Below are 8823 nucleotides of genomic sequence, written 5' to 3' on the forward strand. Positions count from 1 at the left end.
TTTTGGAAAATGCTTTCTTTCTAAAATAGGTAGCTCTTTGTTGTTATTGTTCCCTTAAAAGTTAATAGACATGAGGTAAGTCCAGCTATTCACTTTGTGAGTACAACTGATCCGAGTAAATAGAGATAAAGTATATTATAAGAGAATAAAGAACCATTTAATTCCAATAAATTCTAAAAAGCTTAATGTTCTTTAAAAATTAAACTATTTATTGAAATATGAAAATAACCAAATACCTGGGTATTTTGCCAGCGCATGCTCTTTGTGCAAAGCTTTTTTTCCTCAAGACATATAATCCAAACACTCTTGCTACTTAACAACAACATAGATGGAATTCAATGGAAGCTCAAACCCCCTCCATGAGAGCAACTCAAACCTTTGCTTCAAAATTGTACACTAAACATAAGCGTTTATCTTCATTCCCTCTCAAAACTCAGTTTAGCTGAAAAAGGGAAAGTGTGAGAACCCATAAAGGCAATGGAAGCAGAAAAGCAGATTGTCAGCAGCCTATCCCTCAAGTGGCGAACATCCATAAAGGACTGAGCGGGAATGTTGCCAACTCCAGCAGCACATGGGAGTTGGAGTGCAGCCGTTGGGGCTCTTCTTCCCAAAGGATCCTCAGATCATATGACACCTGTAGAAGGCAAGACTGGAAGTAGCAGAAAGGCAGGGGTCAAAGCTAGAGTGATTAATGGAATGAATGTGGAAGGTGTAGGCCCAGGATTCCTTCTAAACCTTCCTCCTGGCAGTCTGTCACCTGGTGTAACCCCCACAGAGAGCCAAGTAAGTACAGTAGAGATGCTCTATACCTCTTCTTACTATGTGTGTTGGCACAAGAGAGAAACAGGAGAAGGCTGCTTTGTACTTGATCAATACGTATTGTAGAAAACATACAAAGGAAGAGAGATCATTTAAAAATAAATGTATTACAGCACTCAAAGCTAGATTAAATTTTTCTTACTTTTTGTTCACATGGGCTCATGGCTATTTTCTTTATGGACAATCCAACTAGGAGCTGTTTAAATACCACCTCTCCCCCCCAGTTACCCACAAAACCACACAGCTAAATCATACACAGACAATATAGGTGTGAAACAGACTTTCAAAACTGGATAGAAATATTATGACTGCAATTCAGAAAGCCAAGACTTGATTTATGTCTAAATGACTAGTTTAAAATCATCAGTCATTTGAAAAAACACTAGAGGACAGAAAAATAATGTGACTGAAATAACTGACCCTAGGAGAAGCAGAAATAAAGTAGAAAGAAAAAATATTTCTTCATGAGAGTATGCAGAGATTTTCAGGTAATGTTTCAACATCAAGGAAGATCAGCCAGGAAGAAAACTTAAGAACAAGAACCCTTTAAGAAACATGAGCACGACTGATTGGAGTGGGATCATTAAACTTGGATAATGATTATATCTGTTTTTTTTTATTTGGTGGGAGTTTTGAATGTTAGTTATTCTCAGTTTTGTAAGAGAGAGATATTTTAATGTTATTTGACAGTTAACATTAATTGCTTGAAGAATACAAATAGTATATAATTCCCCTATATTTGTAACGGAAAATATAAAATTTTAGTCAATTCTGAAAAGAAAAAGAGAGCAAAGGTTACAAGAAAGCTTGCTAAACAAGATATATAAAAACATAATAGAGTGTAGAGGTCATTAAAAAATTTAAATGGAATGATTACATTAAAAGATAGAAACTTTCATATTATTTTTTAAGTTAGCAGAAAGCTTCAGAAATACATTTAATGAAAAGGATATAGGATATGGACACAAAAGAACAAAGAATGCTAAATGAATAAGAACAGTAGGATAAAGGGGCACACTTAAGCTGTGGCAAAATCAAATATTTAATAGAAAATATAAGTTATGTATTATTTATGCTGCCAGATTGCCAATTATATATTCTCTATGCTGTAAACAGTAACACATTACTACTTATTTTGAAAAGAAAAAATAAGTAAGTAGTTGACTAAACCAATATGATTGAGAGTACCTCCTGAAGCATGCAGGTATTCTGTAAGAAAGCCACATGCATAGTAAGAGTTGCAATATTGAGTTTAAACATGTGACACCTTTGTCGGAAGGAGTGTGAGAGGCTTCCCATGGAGAGCCAGGACAAGGTGTGAAGGATGTGCAAGGCCTGGTCAAAATGTGAACAGGCTGCAGAGTGAAGAAGCCATCTTCAAAGGTGACCCTGTGTGACTCAGAGGAATCCCGGTCCCGGACTGAGCCCAGAGCAGGCGCTCCCCCAGCCCTGACCTATGTGTCTGTAGCAGCGAAATCTCTTCTCTGTGTCCACTGCCCACTGCCCAGTGTCCACTCGGCTTTACGCCCCTCAAGCCCAAAAGTCAGTCAAAATGATCCCCAAACGACAATTCTGAAATTCAAGTTACTGCAAAATTAACAGTGATGTGGCTTTTTTTTTTAACCCAGAGTTCATAATAAGTGTAATCTACAGTTACAGGTTTCAGAGTAATGATTGAGTTACATCATTAGTGATCATATCTTCTCATTCTTATCCCTGGTATTTACTTAGTACCCACAACGTGACATGGAAACATCTTCTCTCTGAATATGCATCCCCAAACTATTGAAAATATGAAAGGTGTTTGAATAAAAACCCTTAGAATAAGAAATGGGCGAAACATTTCTATAACAAGCTTATATCCTTCACTCATATTTATGTCTGCTTAATGATAATATAGTGTGTATTTACTACTATAATTCCAAGTTATAATCATATCTAGTCATTATTTCAGCACAGAAACAATATTTTTATACGCCGGGTATATGAGGAGCATTATGCATTATGTATTTTTATACATAATTTATTTGATTTTCATGAAAACTTGATTTTCATAAAAATTTTTGAATTGAAGATTCAGGTTTGAGAGATTAAGCAAATTGCCAAGCTCTTACATCTACAATGTGGCAAAACCTGGATTAGAACATATTTCAGTCCGATGTCAAATATATGCTCCTAACCACCTCATTATCTTGCTTTACAAATGATCCTGTAGGTGGAGATTTAAATTAAGTCAACTATTCTGCACCTTGAAACCTTCACTGTTAGGGGATCTGTCAATACATCTCCTGTCATCCAGAGGGAGAGTGGGGGACACAAGTTACAGCAGATGGTATAACTGTGGGATTACCCATCTTCCTCTCTAACCTTCTCATATTTTCCTCTTGCACTAACCATGCTATCTATTTGCCCAGTAAAAAACAACAGCTTTCAGAAGAAAAATCCACCTCTGTGAAGGATCATCTGAGGGGAAAAATGAGAAGGAAAGACTACTCAATGTACTCTTTTGTTCACGTATACTGTTTGCTTGTATAATTTTTCCAATTTAAAGAAAGTTTCCTCTATTTTTTGTTAATCCTCATCCGAGGATATTTTTCCATTGATTTTTTTTTTTGAGAGAGTGTAAGGGAGGGGGAGAGACAGAGAGAGAAACATCAATGTGAGAAAGACACATGGATTGGTTGCCTCCCACACAAGCCCAGACCAGGACTGGGATCTAGCCTTCAACCAAAGTATGTGCCCTTACCAGAATCAAATCTGGGACCCTTCAGTCTGTGGGCTGATGCTCTATCCACTGAGCCAAACTGGCTAGGGCAAAAGTTTCTTTTAATACATACCACTTCTTACAGGAATTAGGAAATAGACCCTCAATGTTTAAAGTATCTATGTATCTACAAACTAAAGTTCCAGATAATATTTTTTACTAGTGGCCTAGTGCATGAAATTCGTGCATGGAGGGGGGGGGGTCCCTCAGCCCAGCCTGCACCCTCTCCAATTGGGGACTCCTTGGGAAATGTCCAACTGCCGGTTTAGGCCCGATCCCACAGGGATCGGGCCTAAACCGGCAGTCGGACATCCCTCTCACAATCTGGGACCGCTGGCTCCTAACCGCTCACCTGCCTGCCTGCCTGATTGCCCATAACCCCTCTACCTGCATTCCTGATCGCCCCTAACTGCCCTCCCCTGCCGGCCTGATCTCACCCCAACTGCCCTCACCTGCTGGTCTGATCTCTCCCCCAACTGCCCTCCCCTGCTGGTCTGATCTCCTCCCCAACTGCCCTCCACTGCCGGCCGGGTTGCCCTGACCTTCCTTCCGCTGCTGGCCTGTTCTCGCCCCCAATGGCCCTCCCCTGCTTGCCTGATCTCACCTCCAACAACCCTCCTCTGCTGGCAAATTTGGTTCTGATTGGTCGGTTTATATGCCAGTCAGCGTCTCTGGGCCTATCAACGGGACCTGATCAGAAAGGCGGGCAGGGCTGATCAGCCTGGAGAGAAATGGAGAAATGGAGACTTGGCTGCTGGCCAGACTGGGAGAGAGAGAGGCAAGTGCCGATCAAAAGCTGCCACAGAGGCAACGGATCAGTCCCTGCTTCTCTCTTCAGGCCTCTCTCTGGCCTTGATTAGCAGCCCCCTCAGCAGTCAGTGCTGGGGCACTGCGCCTGAAGCAGAAGCAGGAAGCACTGGGTTGCCATGGCAACCCAGTGCTGACTGCAGGAATGACTTCTGGTTGGTTGAGCCTCCACCATTACTGGTCGTTACGACCCAGGGTTTGTATATATTAGGATAGTATTTCATTGCAGCAATTTTGATGTGAGGACATGAAATAGCAGGCATTCTTTACATGAAGAGGCAGCAGGCCCAGTGTTTAGAGAATTCCTTCTACATTGTAAGGAATTTAGTATGTTTCTTTTCCTATAAAGAAGCTATACTTAATTATTTCTAAATTAAGATAGGATTTTTGTGAACTTATCTATAATGAAATTTCTTTTGTACTAAAATGGAATGCAATTCCATAAATGTTTAGAGAATGGCAAGAAACCAATTAAAATTTCTTTTGAATGGAAAATTAAACTTGCATTTTTATGAAATGTCTGTGAAAAATAAGCCCATTAATAGAATGATACTTTAGTTTCATGACAAGCTTTCATCACTTTTAGACTGAATAGAATTAGGCTAACAAAATACTAACAGGATGTTGATTAAGTTTGATTTAAAAGGCCAAAATAAAAATTGCCAGCAACTATTTTTCTGAAATAAAGACTGATAGCAATTTTTACCATTAATCCTATGATTTTGCCTTGCATCGTTTTAATAGCAATGCCAGTAAGCATCTGTGTATCTAACAATTAGTAATATTAAATAATCTCTCCATTCTTGTAGTCACATTACATAGGGAATGCAATGGAAATGAATCTAGACCTCTTCCATGTGATCTAGGAATTCTTCCTAGTTCCTGAATTGATATAAGATAAAACAAGACTTTTATTGAACCAAGTATCTAACCTGTATTTGTGGAATCTTTTGATAATGCTTTGGTTATTTATGGAGTACATATGACAAGATACATAGTAACTCCTCTAAACTCCTTGACTCCTTTAAATAGATGGATGTAGGTAAGTTAAGGGGAAATTAAGCTTGATCAGTGTCATGATGAGAGAGATTTAAAAAAAATACTTATTTTATCCCTTTTTAATTTGTCAGCATGTCATTTTCCTTCTAAATTATGTAATTAGTTTTATAATAGGATATATATTCTGTGACATAGAGCAGCAAATTAAGAGAAACATAAGTGCATGTTTTTAATTATATAATAGAAAAAACTAATATAAAATAATTTTCCTGAGGTAATTTTAATTACACAATTTTAAAATTATGTAGCAAAGAAATAACTAAGTGCTTTGTGGGAAGATAATAGTGATTTATCCCAAAATGAAGGCTGAATTAAGTAAACAATATATAAGAAAACTATACAGATCTGCAAAGAAAATCTTTCAAAAAATACACACAAAGTATTATTTTAAATATGTCTTACATATATTTACCCATTTTTAATGTCAAGATTATTCAAAATAACTGTAATATTATACATTATATTTATATTAATCTGTATTAAAAGTAAAAGTATAATTTTTCTAGGCTGTTGATTTTTTTGCACCTTTTTGTTACCTTTACAAAAAAAGAGGCAACCTTAATAAAGGTTGAGCTCCTTAGTATGTGCTGTAGTTAGAAAGTGTGGTAGAGCAGGTCGAGGTTTAATTTAAACACTTTGCCTTAGTTCTAAGTTAATATTTGCCTCTAAATTTTTTGTGAGAATGGGTAACTTGCTTAGTCTCTTTAAGCTTTAGTATTTTCTACATCTAAAAATGGAAAGCCTGCATTAAGTTCCTTATAATATTTTTCTCATGTGTTCAAAATACAAGTTTAAAATAATAGTTATAATTATCCTCATATCATAATAGTTAAAATTTCTAAAGTATTTTGTTTTGTATTAGGCACTATTTAAGAATTTGCATATAGCCGAAACCGGTTTGGCTCAGTGGATAGAGCGTCGGGCTGCGGACTGAAAGGTCCCAGGTTCGATTCCGGTCAAGGGCATGTACCTGGGTTGCGGGCACATCCCCAGTAGGAGATGTGCAGGAGGCGGCTGGTCGATGTTTCTCTCTCATCGGTGTTTCTAACTCTCTATCTCTCTCCCTTCCTCTCTGTAAAAAATCAATAAAATATATTTTAAAAAAAAGAAAAGAATTTGCATATATACTTAATGTAAGACTTATATCAAGTGTATGGAATGAGTAATATTTTCCCCATTTCACAGATAAGGAAACTAAAGAAGAATGAGGTCCAAAGTTTTAAGCTGGTAACTATTGAACAAAAAAGCAGTGACTGACAAATACAGAAACTTTTCAAAATTTCCTGTAACTTTATCTATTCTTATAATCTAAAATCTAAAATATGTATGAGTACATAATCATTAATAACAAATGTGTGAATTTTCTTACATAAACATATATACATGTAAATTTTATCTATGCTACAAGTTAATGAGATTTGAGCTTAATAGGAATGAATGCTTTCACAGCTCCCAAGATTAAATTTAAAAATTTTAAGTATTATATATTAAATTTTTTTCTACCTAGAGAGTACCTCAAAACTATTGCCAACAAGTAATATGTAAAGTCACCTTATTTTCTTGCCAATGTACTCCCCAATCAATTTTTTTTCAATCTCTAGAAAATCATCAAAGAGAACCCAAAGACCTGCCTGGAGTTTGTTCTGTCTATTTGAAACCAGCCCCTCAATATAATGGCTAGATAATTCATCATATGATGATAAATATATCAATATCTTAAATCAAAATGAGGGATATGTGTTCATTGTAGTTATAATTTCAATAAGTATTTTTCTGAATTTATATAATGATAGCTCAGTGACCAACAGTAAGATTTCTATAAATGTTGAATTGATTTTAAGAAAAAGGAACTTAATAAATAAATACATCTAATTATAATAAGTAAACCAAAGTAAATGGATTAAACTAAAAAGTACTTATTAAGAGATAAACTTAAATTAAATAAATTTTAAAAATTGATTTCACACACATTATGTGTATAGTGACACACACTAGTGGAGTAAAAGAAAATATATACTTTACAAAAAAAGTTAAGTCAAAATAAAGCAAAATTGAGAATAAGAATAACAATAAGAATAGAGAGAACTAAACTTGCAAATATCATATACAAGACATAGATGGGTTTTATAGATATGATGTCCAGAGAAAAATTAACAATTATTTAATGGCTAACTACCATAGGTTAAGCTAATTCATAAAACAAGAGTTAATTTTGCAACATGCAGAATATAGTCATCATGGAAAAGGCAAACATATAGTAACTATAACTAATAAATATTATTAATGTTCAATAATTTGCTTTCAGTTGTATCAATTTTAAGAATTCATTCCATTCCATTCTCATTCATTGCACTAAGTTTCCTTAACATCTGTAAGACATCCATTATTAACACAGTGCGCGCAATTCTTCTAATCATACTATAACACTGAAGTGAGAGAGTGCCAGCTCCTCACACCTTTTGCTTGATGGCACAGGAGCCGACCCTCAAAGTATCACAGAAGATAAAGACAATATTCTATTTATTTACTTATTTAATTAATTATTTATTTATTTTTCTGTTAATCCTCACCTGAGCATATTTTCCCATTGATTTTTAGAGAGGGTGGAAGGGAGAAATGAGACAGAAACATTGATGTGAGAGAGACACATTGATTGGTTGCCTTCGCACACCAGGGCTGGGGATCTCGCCTGCAACCAAGGTACATGCTTTGACCAGAATCAAACCTGGGACCCTTTAGTCCACAGGCCAGTGTTCTTTCCACTGAGCCAAACCGGCTGGGGCATGACTTGCCAGTGTTTAAATGCTCACAGGCAGTCTCACATTTACTGTCCTTTTTGCCCTGCTGGTATTTCATAATATGTATATGTTGTATTTTAGATATTTTATATTATCTTCTATTGTGAATACAGGTTATACAATTTGACATTTTCAGATTGTCAATATTCATAGCTCCAAGAATAAGAATAAGATACAATACAGGGAGTCAGGTATAACTCCAGATTCCATGTCTCAAATTGCAAATACTTGTTTTGTTATTATGAAACAGCCTTAAGTCCTCAAAAAAAAAACAAAAAAAACCCAAAAAAACCCAAAAACAAAACAAACAAAAACACACACATACACACATAAAAATCTAACAAGTTTGAGCCCAGACTACATTTTCTGTTTTATTATCTTTCCTCACCCTATAGTTACGTAGTCAAAGAGCACATTAAATAAAAAATGTGGGAGAAAAGACATTTTTGCAGATGTCTTTGCAACTTTCTAGTTATAGGTTCTATTCCATAAAACACTTTGTAAAAGAGTAAAAGCAGTTATTTAAGAATTTAAAATATGTATGCTTTCCCTAGCCTTCTGCATGGCTACATTTCA

General features: G+C 35.7%; 1 pseudogene; it reads left to right on the top strand.

Moving 5' to 3' along the window:
• Positions 1–549: 549 nt before the first annotated feature.
• LOC102426123 overlaps positions 550–8823 on the top strand; it is a 43677-nt pseudogene continuing 35403 nt past the window's right edge.

Source organism: Myotis lucifugus, unplaced genomic scaffold (genome assembly GCF_000147115.1).
Source record: "Myotis lucifugus unplaced genomic scaffold, Myoluc2.0 scaffold_1, whole genome shotgun sequence".
In the NCBI taxonomy this organism is placed as follows: Eukaryota; Metazoa; Chordata; class Mammalia; order Chiroptera; family Vespertilionidae; genus Myotis; species Myotis lucifugus.